Here is a 17451-nt window from a genome sequence, read left to right on the forward strand (position 1 = left end):
CTCAGCTACAAGTTGGAGTAGCTAAGTTGGTAGAGCATGAGGCTCTTAATCTTAGGGTTGTGGGTTCAAGCCCCATGTTGGGCAAAAGTTTTCTGCACTGCAGAGGGTTGGACTAGATGACCCTTGCGGTCCCTTCTAACTCTATTATTCTGTGATTCCAAGTTACAAAGCTGTTACAACTCTGAGAATAAGTGCCATTATAACTGCAAGAAAGGTTACTCTAAAATTAAATGCAACTTCACAGTTTGATAGAAGACCTGTATTATATGAGCTGAGTCATATTTCTATCATCTTTGATAAAGATGAAATTAACTGAAAATAGTTGTTTATATTTTAGCAATTATCTCATTTACTGAAGTCTAGGGCTGTACTAAGTTGCACTACAGACAAGCTTTATTTATTTGCTCAGTGGTTCTCAACCTGTGGGTCCCCAGATGTTGGTGGACTATAACTCCCATCATCCCTGAGCTCTGGCCTTGCTAGCTAGGGGTGATGGGAGTTGTAGTTCAACAACATCTGGGGACCCATAGGTTGAGAAAGGCTGGAGCCTTAGATAGATTAAAAGGTAAAACCTACAGTATTTTAATTAGGGAGGCATTAATGAAACCCAGAAGCCCCAGATTCTCCCCACATCCATTTTAGTCATTATGGTCCCCAGGCTGTTAAGGGGGCTTCCCCCTGCAATTCAAACACTGCAAAATTTCCTACAAAAGCACACTGTCACATTGGTAGAAATCCTGTTTACAGTACTGTTATCTGCAAAGTCCTGCAATTCCATTCTGCTATGGCAACAGCCTTGGGTTCACTGTACAAGATCTCAGTCTAGTTCCTGTACTACTGGAGTCAAACACCGCCTTGGGATGCAAATGGCAGTAGTACTGTCCTGCTCTGGTATTTTGGGTATGCTGTACAAATGTATTATTTGGCACAGGACAGCGCCCCTGGTGGGACAGTGATTCTAAAAATAATATTTCCATTGCAATTAAAATGGATGCACAAGTTGTTTCAAATGCTGATAAGAGAGTGGGGGAAATGGTTGGAAGGTCAGAAAGGTCTTTAGAGTGAGAATGGCCAGGTGCAAATCAGGCTTGCAGGATAGCTTCAGGCATTCTGCAAGGCCCATTTGTCAAACTCATATCTGTTCCTTCTCAAATTAAATAACTGAGCAAGGGAAAGTTCATTTCCAAAGTGGCCTATATGGCTAAGGGTATTTCAAACAGAGAAAAATGCAACTTGAAAGTGAAACATGTCCTGTGGTATATTTTGACAACATCTTCCCTGATCCAGGTTTATGTATTCAGATGTAGCGTGTGAAACACCTCAGACTCAGGTTTCTCTTACAGCTGGGCTGCTTTTGGAAGATTTTTTTTGAAAGAGGAACCAGGGATCCAAACTGACTCTTTACATTGAAAGAGATGCTGCCACATTTACATGTTATCGAGTGAGAACTGCACCAACCACCAAAGCTCAAAGTCCCCTGCAGTGTTCACCTTTTAATGGTGCTGAATTCTCAAAGAGGCATATTTCTCAGAATATTTTATTTCAGGGCTATATCCACAAATGGATTTACTAGGACAGTCGCCCTCTCCTAAACTCCAACTCTAATCACCCACAGTGCAACTGATTCTCCTTACCTTTTCAACCTTCAGAATCCTATTTCACAGTAGTTTACCAATATTATGTGGCCTTTCCATTGCAATAGGTCAACTTCCAAGCATTGTGCAGTCAGTAGGTCCTTGTGGCTAATCTGCTGTGAGTGCTATTCAGAATAAAGGTGGCTTTCAGCCTTAGAATTTGTTTGAGCCTTTGAATTTGTTTGTGCCTTTGAATTTTAAGTCAGTTTGTAATCCATGCGGAAATTGAAGAAGAACAACTAAAGGAGAGACAATGGCAGCAGAATAAAATCCCCTGCCAAAATTATTCTGGGCAGTTCCTTCACCACTGTCTCTTTCAAGAACAATGCAATATTGTGCATGTCTACTGACTAGCAAGTCCTCACTCCCACCAGAGCATTGAGTCCCGATAGTGTCCCCTAGTTTTTAAGACTTAGCTGTCATTCCTAGTTAAACACCACCTATATTACAGCACCTCTCTTAACCTGTTTTTCTGATGTATTGTTAAGGGCTCCAAAAGCAGAGTCATTCATGCATAATTTATTCTGCAGCATTTCCCCCACGCTTGGGTATACTGGGTGGAGCACCAGCTCTGCCCTTACTCTGAAGCCACAAACTGAGTTGTTTATATCTCTTGACATATTTAATCATAGAACAGGATGATTAAAAGAGCATGGGAAGTTAGCTTAAGTTACAAAAATGTTAAGGGTTGAAAGAACAATCAACGATGCAAAAATGTTAGCCAGCTTCTGTCCTAGATGCCATATGAAGCAAAATCAGTAGTGAGGACCGTAATTCACAAACTTTAGGTGTGTATTTTAGGAGTAAATAACACAGGAATCCTATACTAAATGATTTCCCATAATTTCTGTTGTCCATTCATTTCTCCCCTTAATTTTGCACATTACTTTAAGTTCATGGTCCTTACCTCTAAAGTTGTCTGCCTGTGTCCCCAAATACTCTTCCATGATTTCCTCTTTCTCCAATTACTATTCTCTTGTTCAGCGCATCTACTATTATTAGTATTCTATGTCTACATAGTGCCATCAGAGTGCCCAGAATTGTACAGAACTTAGAAGTAACCAAGTCCTTGCTCACCAGACCTGCTTGACAACACAAGGCTAGCACTGGTTTCCACTGCAGATGTGTTTTCTTTTGTTCTGCCCCACAAGATAGACTAATGATCCTGGGTACTGTAGTTTGCTAACATGGCTGGGAATTGTAGGGGCAAGGCATGTCTTTTAAATTTGTATTGGACATGTTCTAAAAGTATAGTGTGGATTTGCCTTCCATCCCTGCCTTTAAGTCTTTCCTCAAAGCTTATTTGGACTTTGCCCAAATTTATTCATTCTGTGCTCACTGCTACCATCTAACTCCCTTAACTTTACTATAAAAGACAGATCCTTTTCTCTGAAATTGTGTTCATCTCATTTAGCGTAAAAAACTCACAGCTCAAGTGACCCCGTCAGTTCTGCATGCTGTACAATGTCCAGCACACATTGTTGGTGGGTTACTAATAATAATCTAACCTTGAATAACACAAGCAACAGACTGGTGGCTGATTGCCCAAAAAACTATTTTTAAACCCAGACTTCTGTCTTACTCATATTTAAAAGCAAAGTACTTATGCAGCTAGCAGATAAGAGCTGCCCAGCATACGAGCAAATTAACTCCTGACATAAGCCCATGAAGTGGAGCAAGTTCAAAGCAGGATCCCCATAATTCTGAATCATACTCAGTGTTGGGTGTAGTCTGTGAGTAATTTGTTGCCTACTTCTGCTGCAAACTATTTGACTTTCCACTGTGATAACAAACAGTTCAGTCCCTAGTGTCATGCAACCCTATTTAGAGGAAGGTCCTAGAAAAGGATGGATTCTTTAAAAATTGTATTTTGAGGGGGGAAGGGGTCAGGATAAAAATTTCAGTACTGATTTTCCACCCTGCTTATATTATTCTTTCAGTAGACCTCCAGTGACCTCCCCCCATATGACAGTAGGATTAAACACTGTCACAAATCATAGGCTTCAACAAGGGGTCAACAAATCGTCATGTCTGAATCCTGCCCTAAAGTATTCCCTTGGAACAATAAAATGTACGTAGATTCCAGGCTTGCTGTTGACAGAAGAAGCATAAGGGCAAATACTCTTCTCCTTTGACAGGCCCACTGCGAGTTGCCTTCTGACACATCATGTACAAGGCACATTAGAGTGGCTGGCATAATTCTTGTTCACCAAAGAATTGCTTCTTCTCAAGGTACAGACAGACATATACAGTGGTACCTCGGGTTAAGTACTTAATTCGTTCCAGAGGTCTGTCCTTAACCTGAAACTGTCCTTAACCTGAAGCGCCACATTAGCTAATGAGGCCTCCTGCTGCTGCCACGCTGCCAGAGCACGATTTCTGTTCCCATCCTGAAGCAAAGTTCTTAACCTGAAGCACTATTTCTGGGTTAGCGGAGTCTGTAACCTGAACCATATGTAACCTGAGGTACCACTGTATTCTAAAATTGCAGTCACTCCCTGGGAGTGCTCACTTGCTCACTTCCCTGGGAGAAAGCCCCACTGAACTAAGTTGGGCGTACTTATGAGTAGGTGTGTATAGGATTGCACTACTAATAGGGTGGAGGTGGTTTGAATGCACAATTATCTGCCTCAGAAACATGCCTCATAACGCAGTGAATGTGGTGGCAAATGCACTTCCACCACACCCCAAGCACTCCCTACCACATCAGCTCCTTGTCAGTTTCACTCAAGAGTTTACAATGTTTGACAATGAATACCTAAGTGCTGATTGCTTTAACAACGTTGTTCCATATTTCTCTAATCCTAATTCATATGGTGAGGCACAATGCAAACAAAAGGAGCGGTGGCTATGAAAGACATACAGGCACCTGCACAGAAATGGGTCCAGACTATGTAGCATTTGATCACCTGCAATCTGACTTGCATACTCTTCATTTTGAAATAAGGCTTGGCCTAATTTGCAAAGCTATTCATAAATAGACTTTTAAAAGAGAATATATAGACATATAAATATTTTATGCAAAGAATATGTAAAGTATGAGATGTTAAATAGAAATGTCTCGGCCTTTTATCTCTAAAGCTATACAGTGGTACCTCGGGTTAAGAACTTAATTTGTTCCGGAGGTCCATTCTTAACCTGAAACGGTTCTTAACCTGAGGAATCCCCTTTAGCTAATGGGGCCTCCTGCTGCCACCACGCCGCCACAGCGTGATTTGTGTTCTCATCCTGAAGCAAAATTTGTAACCCAAGGTACTATTTCTGGGTTAGAGGAGTCTGTAACCTGAAGCGTCTGTAACCTGAGGTACCACTGTACATCCTTTGCACCCAAAAGGAAGCTGTCTCAAACTTGCATGGATGTAGCTCAATAATATCTTACCCCCTCAAAATGGGTACTTGTTCCCATTATAAAGTAACGTTTGCCAAACTTTTGAATGAGCCATGCTTTTAACAAACAGGATATTTGTTTGAGCATAAGAAATTTGACCACCATCTAATTCCTCTTTAGAATAGGCGGTGTTAAAAGACGCCCTGGACGTCAGTTAAAATAAGGGAATCCATATCCCATTTTAAACTTTTAGAATATACCTTTGTTTGACTGCAAACTAGTGAGCATGCATCTTAGTGCAACAGAATGTGCTTGTACCAAAATAAGCAGATCTGCCACACAGAGGCGTACCTAGGCTCCCTTGTGCCCCAGTCAATGAGCTATATTGGCACCCTTCCATCCCTTGCGTCCTTGCCAAAGGAACCTGTGCACTTTGCCCGGCTGCCCAGAACAGCAAAGGAGCAACCTAGGAAGCGTGTGGGTTGGCAAACAGACTTCTAGTCATTCTGAGCTACAGGCCCTTGGCATAAGCTGCCCTAACCAAGCCCTAGATACACCTCTGCTCCCACATACTGTTGGGATTTAAGGGTATATTATCCCTCTCAAGATTGCAATGTAAGTAATGCTTACCACTGTTTGGAACAATCAGTAGATGTGCCTGTGTAGGAAACAGAACTGCGAAGTTAATAATTTATCCAAGTTAAGTTCTTTTGCAGAATCTTACATGAAGTTTTGCTTTAGTTTGAGCCTTTTTATCACTGCTATTCTCATTAAAGACCAAGTAGCAAATTCTCCTAGTGTCTCTCAGGGTCAATAGAAAAAGCGGCTCTAATTAACTACTACTCAACTACTGCAAAAAGATTTCTAGTTTACATAATCAAAAGGTATTGATACTGTATGCAATGACACTGTTTTCAGTTAGCTTGTCCCATTGGCTTCAATGGAATTTGGTTACAGCTAACTTTAGATGAATCAGGACGGGACCCCATTGCAGCCTATTCATCAGTTGTATAGCCAAAGGGGGGGGGGCAGCTAAAAGTAAGTTTATACTTCAGTATTAAATGGTCCCCATTCTTTTTTTAAACAGCTTAATTACAGGAAGGATTTCTACCACCTACAGTTGTTGCATTTACTTTCTACATGGCAGCATCAGCTGTGCACTCTAAATTAATGCCACCTTCCCCTGCAAGAAACAGCGGAACAAAGTGCCTTTAATAAGATTTAGTAGCCAAATGATTCCTGACATTAGTCAATACGCCTTGTCCCTCCCCTGTGGCTGTTATGGCACTTTCAGATGCCTGCTTCCCCCCACCCCCCACCCCGAGATCATAGTGCTTTTGAGAGTGCCTATCACACTGATATGCTAAACATCTACAAGCCAGATGTAAAATTTATTCCCATTTCAAACATCCTAGAAGGATCAGCAGAGGAGAAAAACAACCATCACATAACGCACACAAAAAAAGCCCTGCAACACCTTCATGATACTTCCTGCTTTTCTGTAAGGTTTATTTATTTAACAACATACTTTGTTTTAATCCAAAAAAGGTATCCAAGGTGGATAACAAATCAATAAAAGTTAAAAGGAATTTAAAAAAATCAGCATATTAACATCTTCTTCATATATATAGGGGCATTGGTTAAAACTTTCAAAACTTTCAAATGAGACAGTAAAATAGCCTGCCAAGGGCCTTGGTATAACCAAGTTTCTATAGGTCTCCTAAGAGACAAAGCCTAGCAGAGTTCGGTTGGCAGAGCATTCTGTAGGGTAGGTGCCACTACAGAAAATACTCTTTCCCTGGTAGCTGCCCACTGGGCTTCAGAGGGTTGAAGGCTCTGAAGTAGAGCCTCTGTTGATGAGCAGAGCATGCAGGGAAGAATGCACAGAAGAAGCCAGTCCTTAAAATACTCAGATCTCATGCCATTTTGGGCTTTAAAGGTTAACACCAGCACCTTCAATTCAGCATGGAAACAAACTGTATCTTACTTTTCTCCACTGCGAAACAAGAATAATGTCAAAGAGACTTTCAGTTAAAAACACCACTGTGTTTTTGTTAGACTCTACTACCATTCCTATCACACAACTGAGCATGGAGAACAAGGTTTCCTGGAAAAACCTAGTCTATATACCTACTGCCCCTGAGAGCAGCTGGAGATAACACACATATTGGAATATTTCAGGGCACAGGGGAATCTTGGATGTTAACTAGCTGCTGAGGTCACACCAGTTAATGTTCAATTCAAACAGCTGTGCATTTTATCTACTGAATTTTTTATTAAACTCTCTCTCTCTCTCTCTCTCTCCCCCCTCTCTCACACACTTCCTCTCTAGCTCAACAGCAAGACCTAACTAAAGCATTTAGCATAAATAAATCAGCAGCCCTTACTGATTTTAAGACAGAATAATCCTGAGTGTGACTGTAACTCAAAGCAACCAAAGATTTATTATTTCCATATCTAGAAGTAGTACTGTCCATACACAATGCTAGATGAACTATGCAAAGCTGGGGTGTGTGTGGGGGGGGAGTGAATAGCTAGCACAGAAACATTATTTTAGTAGCTATTCTGCTCATTTGTACAACATCCATAATTTGTACAGGGCTTGGTTTGTTAAGGAGATCCCTGAACAGATCAGGCCAAGTTTGCTTTTTTTAAAGTGAAGTGAGAAACTGAATCTTTCCTGCCTCCAGATTGTATCTAACCTTTTAGACATCCTTGATGAATGTAGCTGTTCTTCAAGATGAGCATGTCTTAAAATAGATAACTAATGAGCAAATCCCTATGCCCAATGAAATTAAATACCCTCTTCCCTACATACACACAGGATTCACAGGTTGCCAGAGTTATTTGTGTGTGCATGAATCCCTTTGCCAACCCACAGAAAGAGGCCAAATGGTTTAAGCTGCACCACTCTCTCTATGGCATTGATTTGCAGACTTTGAAGTGGTCCCCAATAGGGTGTGTGTGCAATACACCTGTGTGCGTGGCATGCATGCGTGCATATTGAAGTTTGAGGGGAGGATAGAAACCTGCACCAAAGCAGGGGCAGGAACACATTCCCCCCAGCTACAGTGATCTAGCATTACAGACATCAAAATGCCAAGCATGAGTGCCTCAGAGAACTTTTCATTCCAGCCTCCTTCCCCAGCTTTAGGAGGGAGTCTGAGGGCCAAAGTTTAAACAAACATCCTTCGCCTAGAAGTTTTTGCTTTGTAGAAAAAGCAGTGATGGCTCCCAGATCCAGAACATGCACCTGATCAGGGTCAGAGTCCCAGACCAGTTTTCTGCTGAAAATGGCCACCTGCCTGCCTGCTATTTGGCCCCAAGTGTACTCATTTCAGAGAGTACACTCTGAAAATTGAGCAGAAAATTGGTGTTGGGCCATGATCCAAATCAAGAGCACATTGTGGTCCCTCCCAGTTCTATGATTCTATGGGGCATCTGCAGCTGTCCCCGTCCCCCCACACACTATAGAAGCGACAAGATTAAGTAAGCTTGCTCGTTTAAACACACAACCAATGCCACAGGCAGTTCCAGTACAGCATTGGCTTAGGGCCCCTGCCCATAGATCTCTGGGCACACAGCAATGCTTACATACAGCTGTGTGTATGTAGGAGGGCCCTGTGTGTTGCCAAAAGATTGGCTAGGACTGGGGTAGGAAAGTCAGCTAAATTTTGATGGAGCTTGAGTTTAAAAAGTTTGAAAGTAACTATGTGTTAAAACGTAGAATGCCCTCAATAGCTAACATTTCAGTTGACCGTCTGGCAAGTTTAAGACCAGTGCTTCAACTACTTCAATTCCTACACCAAGCAATCCAGCCCCTCCCAACAAGGAAACACCTTTTTCCAAGGGAACAGGTAGGGTTGCTGCCATCTAGAAAGTATTTGCACACTTGCCTATCCAGTGTGCTTGCCAATGTTTGGGAAGCAGGTGTTTACTATGTCTACTCTGAAGCCTCAATTTCGTTTTTAGGCAGCTTACTCACAGCTCACAGTCTGTCTCCTGGCAGCTTTTCTCCCTTCCTTCAGGGATGCAGTGTTAGGAATGCAGCCTTAGATGATTCAAGCGGTGGTGCCATTTCTCATGCCATTGAGGCCACCTCCCAGCCCACTAGTCCACCTTGTGCTCCTCCACTGAAACCTGCCAAGCAAAGCCCCTGACCTGTCAAAACTTCACGGAGCTCCGCCCACTAGCCCATCCTGCCTCTGCCCATTGGCCTGGTGTTTTTTTAAACCTCAAGTTGGCAACCCAAGGCGCGCAGGGGTGTGTGTGTGTGTGGAGTGCCGCGGGTTTCATCCCCAGCCCTGGCAGCTTTGTTTTGAGAGGCTCCTCCTGGGGCTGGCAGCGACTTCCCTCCTCGGCAAACAGGGCTTCTTTGTACCTCGGCTGCCTCTTGCCAATCTCCTGGCGCTTCGTGGCGAGAGCCTCCCTCTCCGCTTCCTCTCCTTCCCACGCAGACCAAAAACAACTCCTCTCCCCGCTTCCTCCCGAGCTTCACTTCAGCCGCGCGATGACGCCCCTGCCCACCGCGGAAAGCGCGCGCCTCGGCTCCTTTCGCCGGCTCTGTGGAAAGCCCCTCAGAGCGCCGCTCGTCGCTCCTGCCAGCGTGGCAGCCCCGAGTTCCCCCCTCGCCCAGGCAGCCCGGGCAAGAGCGAGTCCCGTTCCCTCGCACCAGGCAGACGTCGAACCCAACCTGGAGCCAGCCGGCCAGCTACCTACCGGCGGGCTGCTCTGCGGGCAACTAAGTCTGAGGCGCGCGCTGAGGTGAGGGGAGAGAAGCGCCGCCGCCGCCACCTTCTCCTCCTCACGCGGCACGTCACTCACCTGCTACTGCCGGGCTGGGCCGCCGCTGCCGCCAAACGCGCCGCTCTCCTCCTTTGACAGCTGCCTTTTGTTTTCCCCACCCTCCTCGGTCTCCGCTTCGGCTGCCGCTCCACCCCGAGAGCCACGTGAATCAAGCCGGGCGGGCGAGGCGGGCTACTCCGGGGAGGGGCGGTCCTGGCGCGCCGCGAGGGAGCGGCGGGCGAAAAAGGGAAGAGGGACTGGAGCCAACGGCGAGAGCCCAGCCCAGGGGCGGAGTGCGTCACGCGCCTGTGTGGGGCTGCCGGCGGAGGCGGGAGAGCGCTCTCTGTCACGCCGGCGACCAACGCCGCGCGCCTTCCTTATCTTCCTGCCTGCTCAGTCATCGCCTCGGTGAGCTCAGGTCACCTCCAGTAACAGCAGCATCCACAGCCCTGCTGCTCCTGCAGCAGCAGCACAAAGGAGCACTTCCTGTGTCGCTCTGCTCCTTAGGAGATGCTCTGCCTTTCAGCAGCTGCGAAATGGGAACTTTCAAGTCGGCACGTGCAGATGGAGGTCCCTTGCCTATGCAGAGGATGCCCTGCCTCTCTACACAAGGACCTGATAACCTGGTGTTTCACAGAAAGGGGGAACCTGTGGCCGGCTGCAGGTGTTATTGGACTTCATCTCCCTTGGCCGAGGCCGTTGCTGGTTTGCCAAACGTAATGTACTGCTATCAGAAGATTGCACACATAACCAGCCCTGCCATCTGTTAAATTAGACAAGGAGTAAACATGGACCAGGGGAGGGGCAAGGTGGTAGCGAGGTCAGTGCAGGCACAGTGGCAGAGCCAGTCCAGCGCTTTTGCCACATGCCCACACTGTGCCACTCTTCCTGCCACCTTGCCTCTTCCCCTCTCAGTTACTGGCAGCAACGTCAACATTGGAAAGCTGGGGGAGCCATGTTGCCCCACTCTGCTCCTCCGGCTGCTACTGTGACTAGTTGATTAAAGGACAATGAATTAACACATGTATTTCTTGTCTAATTTTCTGGGAGTGTCTTTTTGCAAATCCTGATGGAAAAGAGGAAATTTGCCATCCGTGTAAGACTTATGCTGTACTGTCACTGTGGCCACTTCAGCATGTGGCAGCTGTAGGTAGCACTGAGATATTCCATCCTGTGGAAAAGCTGGTCATACTGCACATGTGACTCCATCCACAGGATTCAGTTTCTGGTGCTGCTTTTTTGGGGGGTGGTTGCAACTAGCACGACAAAAGCCAACCACAGTGTGCACTACCAAAAGATCACAAACACAATTGGTTTACCAGCTGCTAAAGTGATTGGGAGCAAACATGGACAAGACTCTTACCATGACCATGAGTACCAAAAGACAAAGTCACAGGAACCTGTGAGTCAATAATGGCCATAGCTTGGAGAATACATGTTTGTATTTTGTATTCAATCCGCATATACCCATGTGTGTACATATGTAATCATATTGAAAAAACATTTCATTTCATTGTCTCTTGAGTTCCTGTCACTCTGTCAATGGGTACTTATATTTGCCAACTCCCTCATCTGTTTTTTGCATCCTGTGTGATGGCCATCATGTCCTATCATAATTGTGGGACTAGTTTCTTTCATAAAACGTAGGTACTGCTTGATTGTAAAACAACAACCCTTAAATAATGCTTTGTTACAATTTAACAAACTAAAGCTGCAGTCCTTGATAGGAGAGGATATATTGAATTGCTAACTATTATTTACTGGTTTCATACGTTATTATTTATAATTCTTATTTGTAATTTTGTAACCTACTTCCCCCTTATTATCTGTCAATTAGACACGCTTCTGATTTAATCTCATTTCTGTTTGTTCATGTTTTACCATCTCTTTATCATGCTTCAGAACCTGCCAATATTGCAATTATTTTACAAGTTATATTAAAATGCAGTTTGGGACTTCTCTTGTTTGGTCAGGTGAATGGAAATCCAGTGCTGACAGAGGATGGAAGTGCAAAGTTGTGTCTTTACTAATGAATATCTGGGGTGGCGTTTAGCAGGCAACAGACTGCTGGCTTTGTTCAGGATAATTGGGTCTGGTAAGGTTAAAGATCCCATCACCACTGCAAAGGCCAGTCTGACTGAGCTGTCTCCACTTGCCTGGAGCTCCAGGGCATCTGATCTCTAGGCTGGCCAGCAAGGTCAAAGGAACTTGGTCAGAAAAACAGCAAAAGCCAGCCTGACTGAACTGCTGCTGCTGCTGCTATTCAACCCATGAGGAGCATCTGATAATATAGACTGCAATGCAGTGCTTTTTTAAAGAAAAGAAGGTGCTGGTATTCACCATGAAGTTGTTACAGTAAGTGCCACACTTTTAATGTTTGGGGGAAAAAGGTGTCGGCACTCTGTACCCTTGAGTACTCCCAGAAAAAAGTACCGGTACTGCTGCAATGGTTTGTGTGTGAGAGATGTGCATTTATATGTACACTTTAGTAAATTCATTTTTGTAGACATTCCTTGGCTAGAAAACTGCATTGCAAAATTCAGTGAAATGTGTGTTTTGAAGGATATCTGTGTTTTGGTTTATGAACTGTTTTAGAAAGTGCAGGTTTAGTAGGTTTGCCTTTAAATGTGAACTGACTCCTCCATCCCTAGTTATGGTAGGCTCAACTGGGCATAGGAGTAGGGTTATAGAAAATTCTGTGTGCTGACAGCAAGATTCCCATTTGGTTTCCTCCCCTAATGAAATCAAATAGGACAAATAAACAGAAATAATAAATATAGAATAAACAGGAAAAGTGGATACAGTACTACGTTTTATTTGCCTTTTAAAAAAATGCATGTAGCTCTTTTTAAAAAGGAGTTTTACTCTTCCTGAGCATGAAAAATATGCAGATATTAACAGCACATATCTTATGGCACACCGTGTATATAATAATGCTACTATAATAATGGATTGCTAAATATTCCCTCATATTTTATATAAGTGAATACCCAGGTTCAGAAATGAGCTACTTCATCTAGCATGGGTATGATTTAATGTCAAGCACCAGGCAAGTTTTCCAAAATAGCAAAAGGCAGATGACACATGCCTGAACAAAGATAAAAAACCTTTCAGTCCTCTAAGCTGTTAGTTCCCATAATAATAAGCATGAATATTAATATAATGTCAGCAGCATAAGAAGTAGCTAACACTTGCAGCATTGTTCATGCTTTCTCATGCATGTAGTATAATGTTCCAAGTTTTTTGTTTTTTGTTTAAAAAAAGCTGGTCTCTGTGGTGAGAGCTGTTTTTCTGCTAAGTTGGTCAAAGCCTCAATCTCCATCATTAATGTTGCTAGCACCATGTTTACAAGTGCAAGGATAGTAAGCTGAAAAGCTGGATGGAAGCATAGCAATGAAATACATCGTTTGGTGGTTTCATCTCAATTCCTTTAATAATTGCCTGGAGGAATATGGATTTAATGCTTGTCAATCAAATACACAAGCTCCTTGGATCTAGGGTGACAACTGCAACATTTTCCTTCACTCATGCTCTGTTCTTTGCATATTCTATCAACATTGAGAAAGATAACTAGTTGGCTGCTCCAAATATTTGAAAATAGCTATTAGGTAGATGGATCCAACGCAGCACCTGAAAAGGGGACTATTTTGCTTTCCACTGAACTCAGCAGTCCCTTTCAAAAAATGGGATTGCTCACTCATATTAAGTTCTTTGCTGTCATTCAGCAGATTGTTCTGAGACTGCAGTGCAGCTGGGTAGTTTTAGACCCTGTGCTAAGTGGTCTTAAGGGGAGGGGGCTCACGCTAATCTACCCCTGCTGTGTTTGGGGAGCTTCCTGCTCACTTTGCGGTGTGAGGCCTTGGACCTCTGCCCCAAAGTCTTGCACTCGTGGCACCACTGATTGAGAACTCCCTAAATCAGTATTGAAAGAACCAGAAGGTGAGAAATTAATTGGAGGGGGGGGGGAGACACATAATTATAAGTGGAATACAAAAATACTATCCTGAAAGCCCTGCATGGTTACCAAGCTTGCAGTTTTGTTAATTAGAGCTTTTGTCTGCTTCCGTTAGCTTAAAAATGGGGAAACTTTTATTTCCTGTTGAAAATCTTGAGAGTAATTTTTCAGGGGCCACATGCCAACAGTGTGGGGGGGCCAGAGTTAAAAGCAGGCAGAGCTACTCTTCTTTCTCTCTGCCATCCCCTTTTATCTCTCCCTCCCACCCTTATCCAACAGACTACAGAGGGAAGAACAGTTCACTCATCAGAGCTCTCTCCTCACACTACCATCTCCATCTGTTTTTGTTCTTCCCCTCTTCCATGCTCCTCCTCTCTCTCCCCCTTTCGGTATTCCCACATTCCCCGAGTTTAGGCCGGCCTTTACAGGGTACCAACGACCAAGCCCTTACTGTGGTAGGCTTGCCAATAGAGGTTTGGCAGGAGCCGTACTTGCTAGTTTTTAGGTATGTCCTGAAAACGGTATTATTTAGACAAGCCTTTCAAACTTGAGATACTTTGGCAGCAAGCTCTTACTGATTTGTTTGGTTTTTTTATAACTGTAATACTGTTTTTCTAGTCTGTATACTGCCTTGTGATTTTTTATGTGAATACTAAAAAACCCCAGATAAATCTATAAATGAAGTGGCAGAGAACCTACTGCAGGTCTGAAGGATTCCCAAGTGCACTCTGCATAAAGAAACTTGGCCCTGCAGAGGTTGTTGAATCCCAACTCCAATCAGCCCCAGTCAGCATATTTGATAATCAGGGATGATGGAACTTGTAGTACAACAACATATGGAGGGCTACAGGTCTCTCAAACCTATGTTAAGAGAATGAGTTATTAGCTCCAAAGTCTCCAGTGCATTTTTTACTTCAGCCATAAATATGACTCCACCTGTGACACAGGTATAAATAATACAGGTATTATACAAATAGTATTATTACAGGTATTATAATGCTCCCTATTTTACTTTGGGTGGGGGTTGGTTGTGTGGGCATGTGTGTTTCTGCAATTATTAATGAGAGAGTGTACCTGAAGTACAGGTACTCTTAACTCCTTGGAAAATCACTCTGTAAATACTGCTATGCTTAATGGGAAAGTTTTTGAAGAGGAAAATACAATATTAATGCAAATTGCAACACATTTCTCTATCTATAGTGATAATTTCCCCCATGTCCCCAGTACAGCTAGTTAGCTATACTTTTTTCTCCTTTGCTATGGAAGACTCAGGGAACAAAGATTTTTAGTTAACCCATTATACTTTTAATTCATCACAATTAAGAACTTTAATTCCCATACACATCTTTCAAATCTGCAGAAATATCTTGGAGTTGGACAAGGACCTAGAGGGTGAGGAAAGAAGGGCCCTGCAGACAGCAGCAAACACCTCCATGTGATTTAAATGAGGTGTAGCAAAAATTACTCTAATTCAAGTGTGGTGGGTCAGCAGAACATGTCTGCAAGTTTCTTTTACCCATTTCTGTTCTTGTTTAAAGAAAAAGGAGGCTGAATGCATTTAGGAGTAACAGTTATGCTTTCCAGTGGTAATAGCTTGCAAATGATTTAACATATTCCATTGTAATAAACAGAACACTTCTTTTTAAAAGGGGACTTCAGGGTGGGGAGGGTTAAATGGTCTTTCCTTTAGGGCTTTGCAATAATTTGTTCAAAGCAGGTCTGTTGAATTCTGGAAGAGGGAGTCTGAGAATACTTGAAATCTTCAACAATTTGCTTCCTGTTTGTATGTTATAATAGCAGTTACTCGTGGTGTGATTATTGATAGGCTATGTTTTCAAATGCACTGAATGTGTTAGTGAACAGACCCACATTTGAAAAATATACTATTATATACACAAGCTGCTCTGCACTTCTTTGTTAATCAATAACCAACCTGATTCTGCCTGGTACTAATTCAGTGAAAAGTGTGTTTCAAACATTCCATAGGTTTTTTTAAAAAGTGTTTCTTTAAAAAGAATACGACATCAAAGTTGCTGAGAGATTCTGTCTGAGTCTTTCTTACTGCACACCCCCTCTTTTCCTGGTGCTCCATCATGTATATGTTAAAATTAAATCAAAGTGCAAGGCATTTACAGAGCAATCCTGTACTTGCATTACAGTGGAGAGGGTAGGTGGGGGATACAACACAGATAAGCCACCGTATTCAGTCTATGTGCTCAGCCCACAAGGGAGTGGAACAGCCAAAAAATACAAAAAAGGTCTACCAATAATAGACATGCCCACAGCATCCTTGGAACATGCTACCACTGCCCACACTATGCTGGTGTTGCTGTGCACACAGAGGCAGCCAATGAGCTCATTGTTCATTGAACACATGGCCCCAGTACACCCTCTCCTTCATCACATGCAACTGTGCCAAAGCACACACTCCAGGCATCAACCCCAGTACTACAGCCAGCAGCTACTCTGCTACTGTCACTCCCCAGGCATCCCTCCAGGCAGACACTTGAATCCCTTTATGCTCCTTACCTGCATGGTATAGCATGGGATAAAAGGCAAACCTAAAAAAATAGCCTGTTGTTTATAATGGAAAAGTTATACAACAGTACAAAAGGCATAAATAACAAAAACAGGTAAAAGGAAAACTCTGGAGTTTCGGGGTATATTAACAGTGCATTAGCACTGGGTATCATGTTACTGGGGACGCGGGTGAAACCACAGAGCCTAGGACTTGCCGATCAGAAGGTCGGCAGTTCGAATCCCTGCGACGGGGTGAGCTCCTGTTGCTCGGTCCCAGCTCCTGCCAACCTAGCAGTTTGAAAGAACACCAGTGCAATTAGATAAATAGGTACTGCTCTGGCAGGAAGGTAAATGGCGTTTCCGTGCGCTGCTCTGGTTCCCCAGAAGTGGCTTAGTCATGCTGGCCACATGACCCTGAAGATGTACACCTGCTCCCTCGGCCAATAAAGCGAGATGAGTGCCGCAACCCCAGAGTCGGTCACTACTGGACCTAATGGTCAGGGGTCCCTTTACCTTTAATGATAATAATAATAATAATAATAATAATAATAATAATAATAATAATAATTTCATTTATATCCTGCCCTCCCCAGCCAAAGCCGGGCTCAGGGCGGCTAACAACAATAACCTATCATGTTACCGAGGGCAATTTGTAAATCATACGTTTTGTGAAGCGTTATTGTTAAAGTGTATATACAGTCAAACCTCAGCTCCCGAATGGCTCAATTTTCGAACAATTTGGCTCCCAAACACCAAAAACCCAGAAGTAAAAGTTCCAGTTCTTGAATGTTTTTTTGGCAGCCCAACATCCGACGCAGCTTCCGCTGAGTGCAGGAAGCTCCTGCAACCAATCGGAAGCCGTGATTCGGTTGTGAAACGTTTTGGAAGCCGAACGAACTTCTGGAACATATTACATCTGACAACCCAGGTTTGACTGTACTTAAATAGGTTCAGTCCTCTGAAGTTAGGAGTTAGGAGGCCTAAACTATATCAAGAGCAACTATACCCACTTGTGTGATATGCACAAAATCAGCAAGGGAAAGCAGCAATGATTTTATCTCTATTTACTCAGTTACTCATTACTATTTACTCATTTAAAAGGCTGGTAACGTACCCTTGAGTGGGGTAGGGCATAAAATAAACAACAGCAGATAGGTAAACATGTAGTTAAAGCTAATAATATAATCGAGGCATAAGATCATAAACTAATTTACAGTTTACTTCAAATA

General features: G+C 43.4%; 1 protein-coding gene across 1 annotated transcript in view; it reads right to left on the reverse strand.

Annotated features, from left to right (window-relative positions):
• The window catches only part of MAPRE2 (microtubule associated protein RP/EB family member 2), an 87610-nt gene extending 77612 nt beyond the window's left edge, over window positions 1–9998 (reverse strand). The window contains exon 1 of the mRNA XM_028737029.2: window positions 9787–9998. The gene's annotated coding sequence lies outside the window, so the exon portion shown is untranslated. The remainder of the gene's footprint in view (window positions 1–9786) is intronic.
• Between the last annotated feature and the right edge of the window lie 7453 nt (window positions 9999–17451).

This window comes from Podarcis muralis, chromosome 8 (genome assembly GCF_964188315.1).
Source record: "Podarcis muralis chromosome 8, rPodMur119.hap1.1, whole genome shotgun sequence".
NCBI classification, from domain to species: domain Eukaryota; kingdom Metazoa; phylum Chordata; class Lepidosauria; order Squamata; family Lacertidae; genus Podarcis; species Podarcis muralis.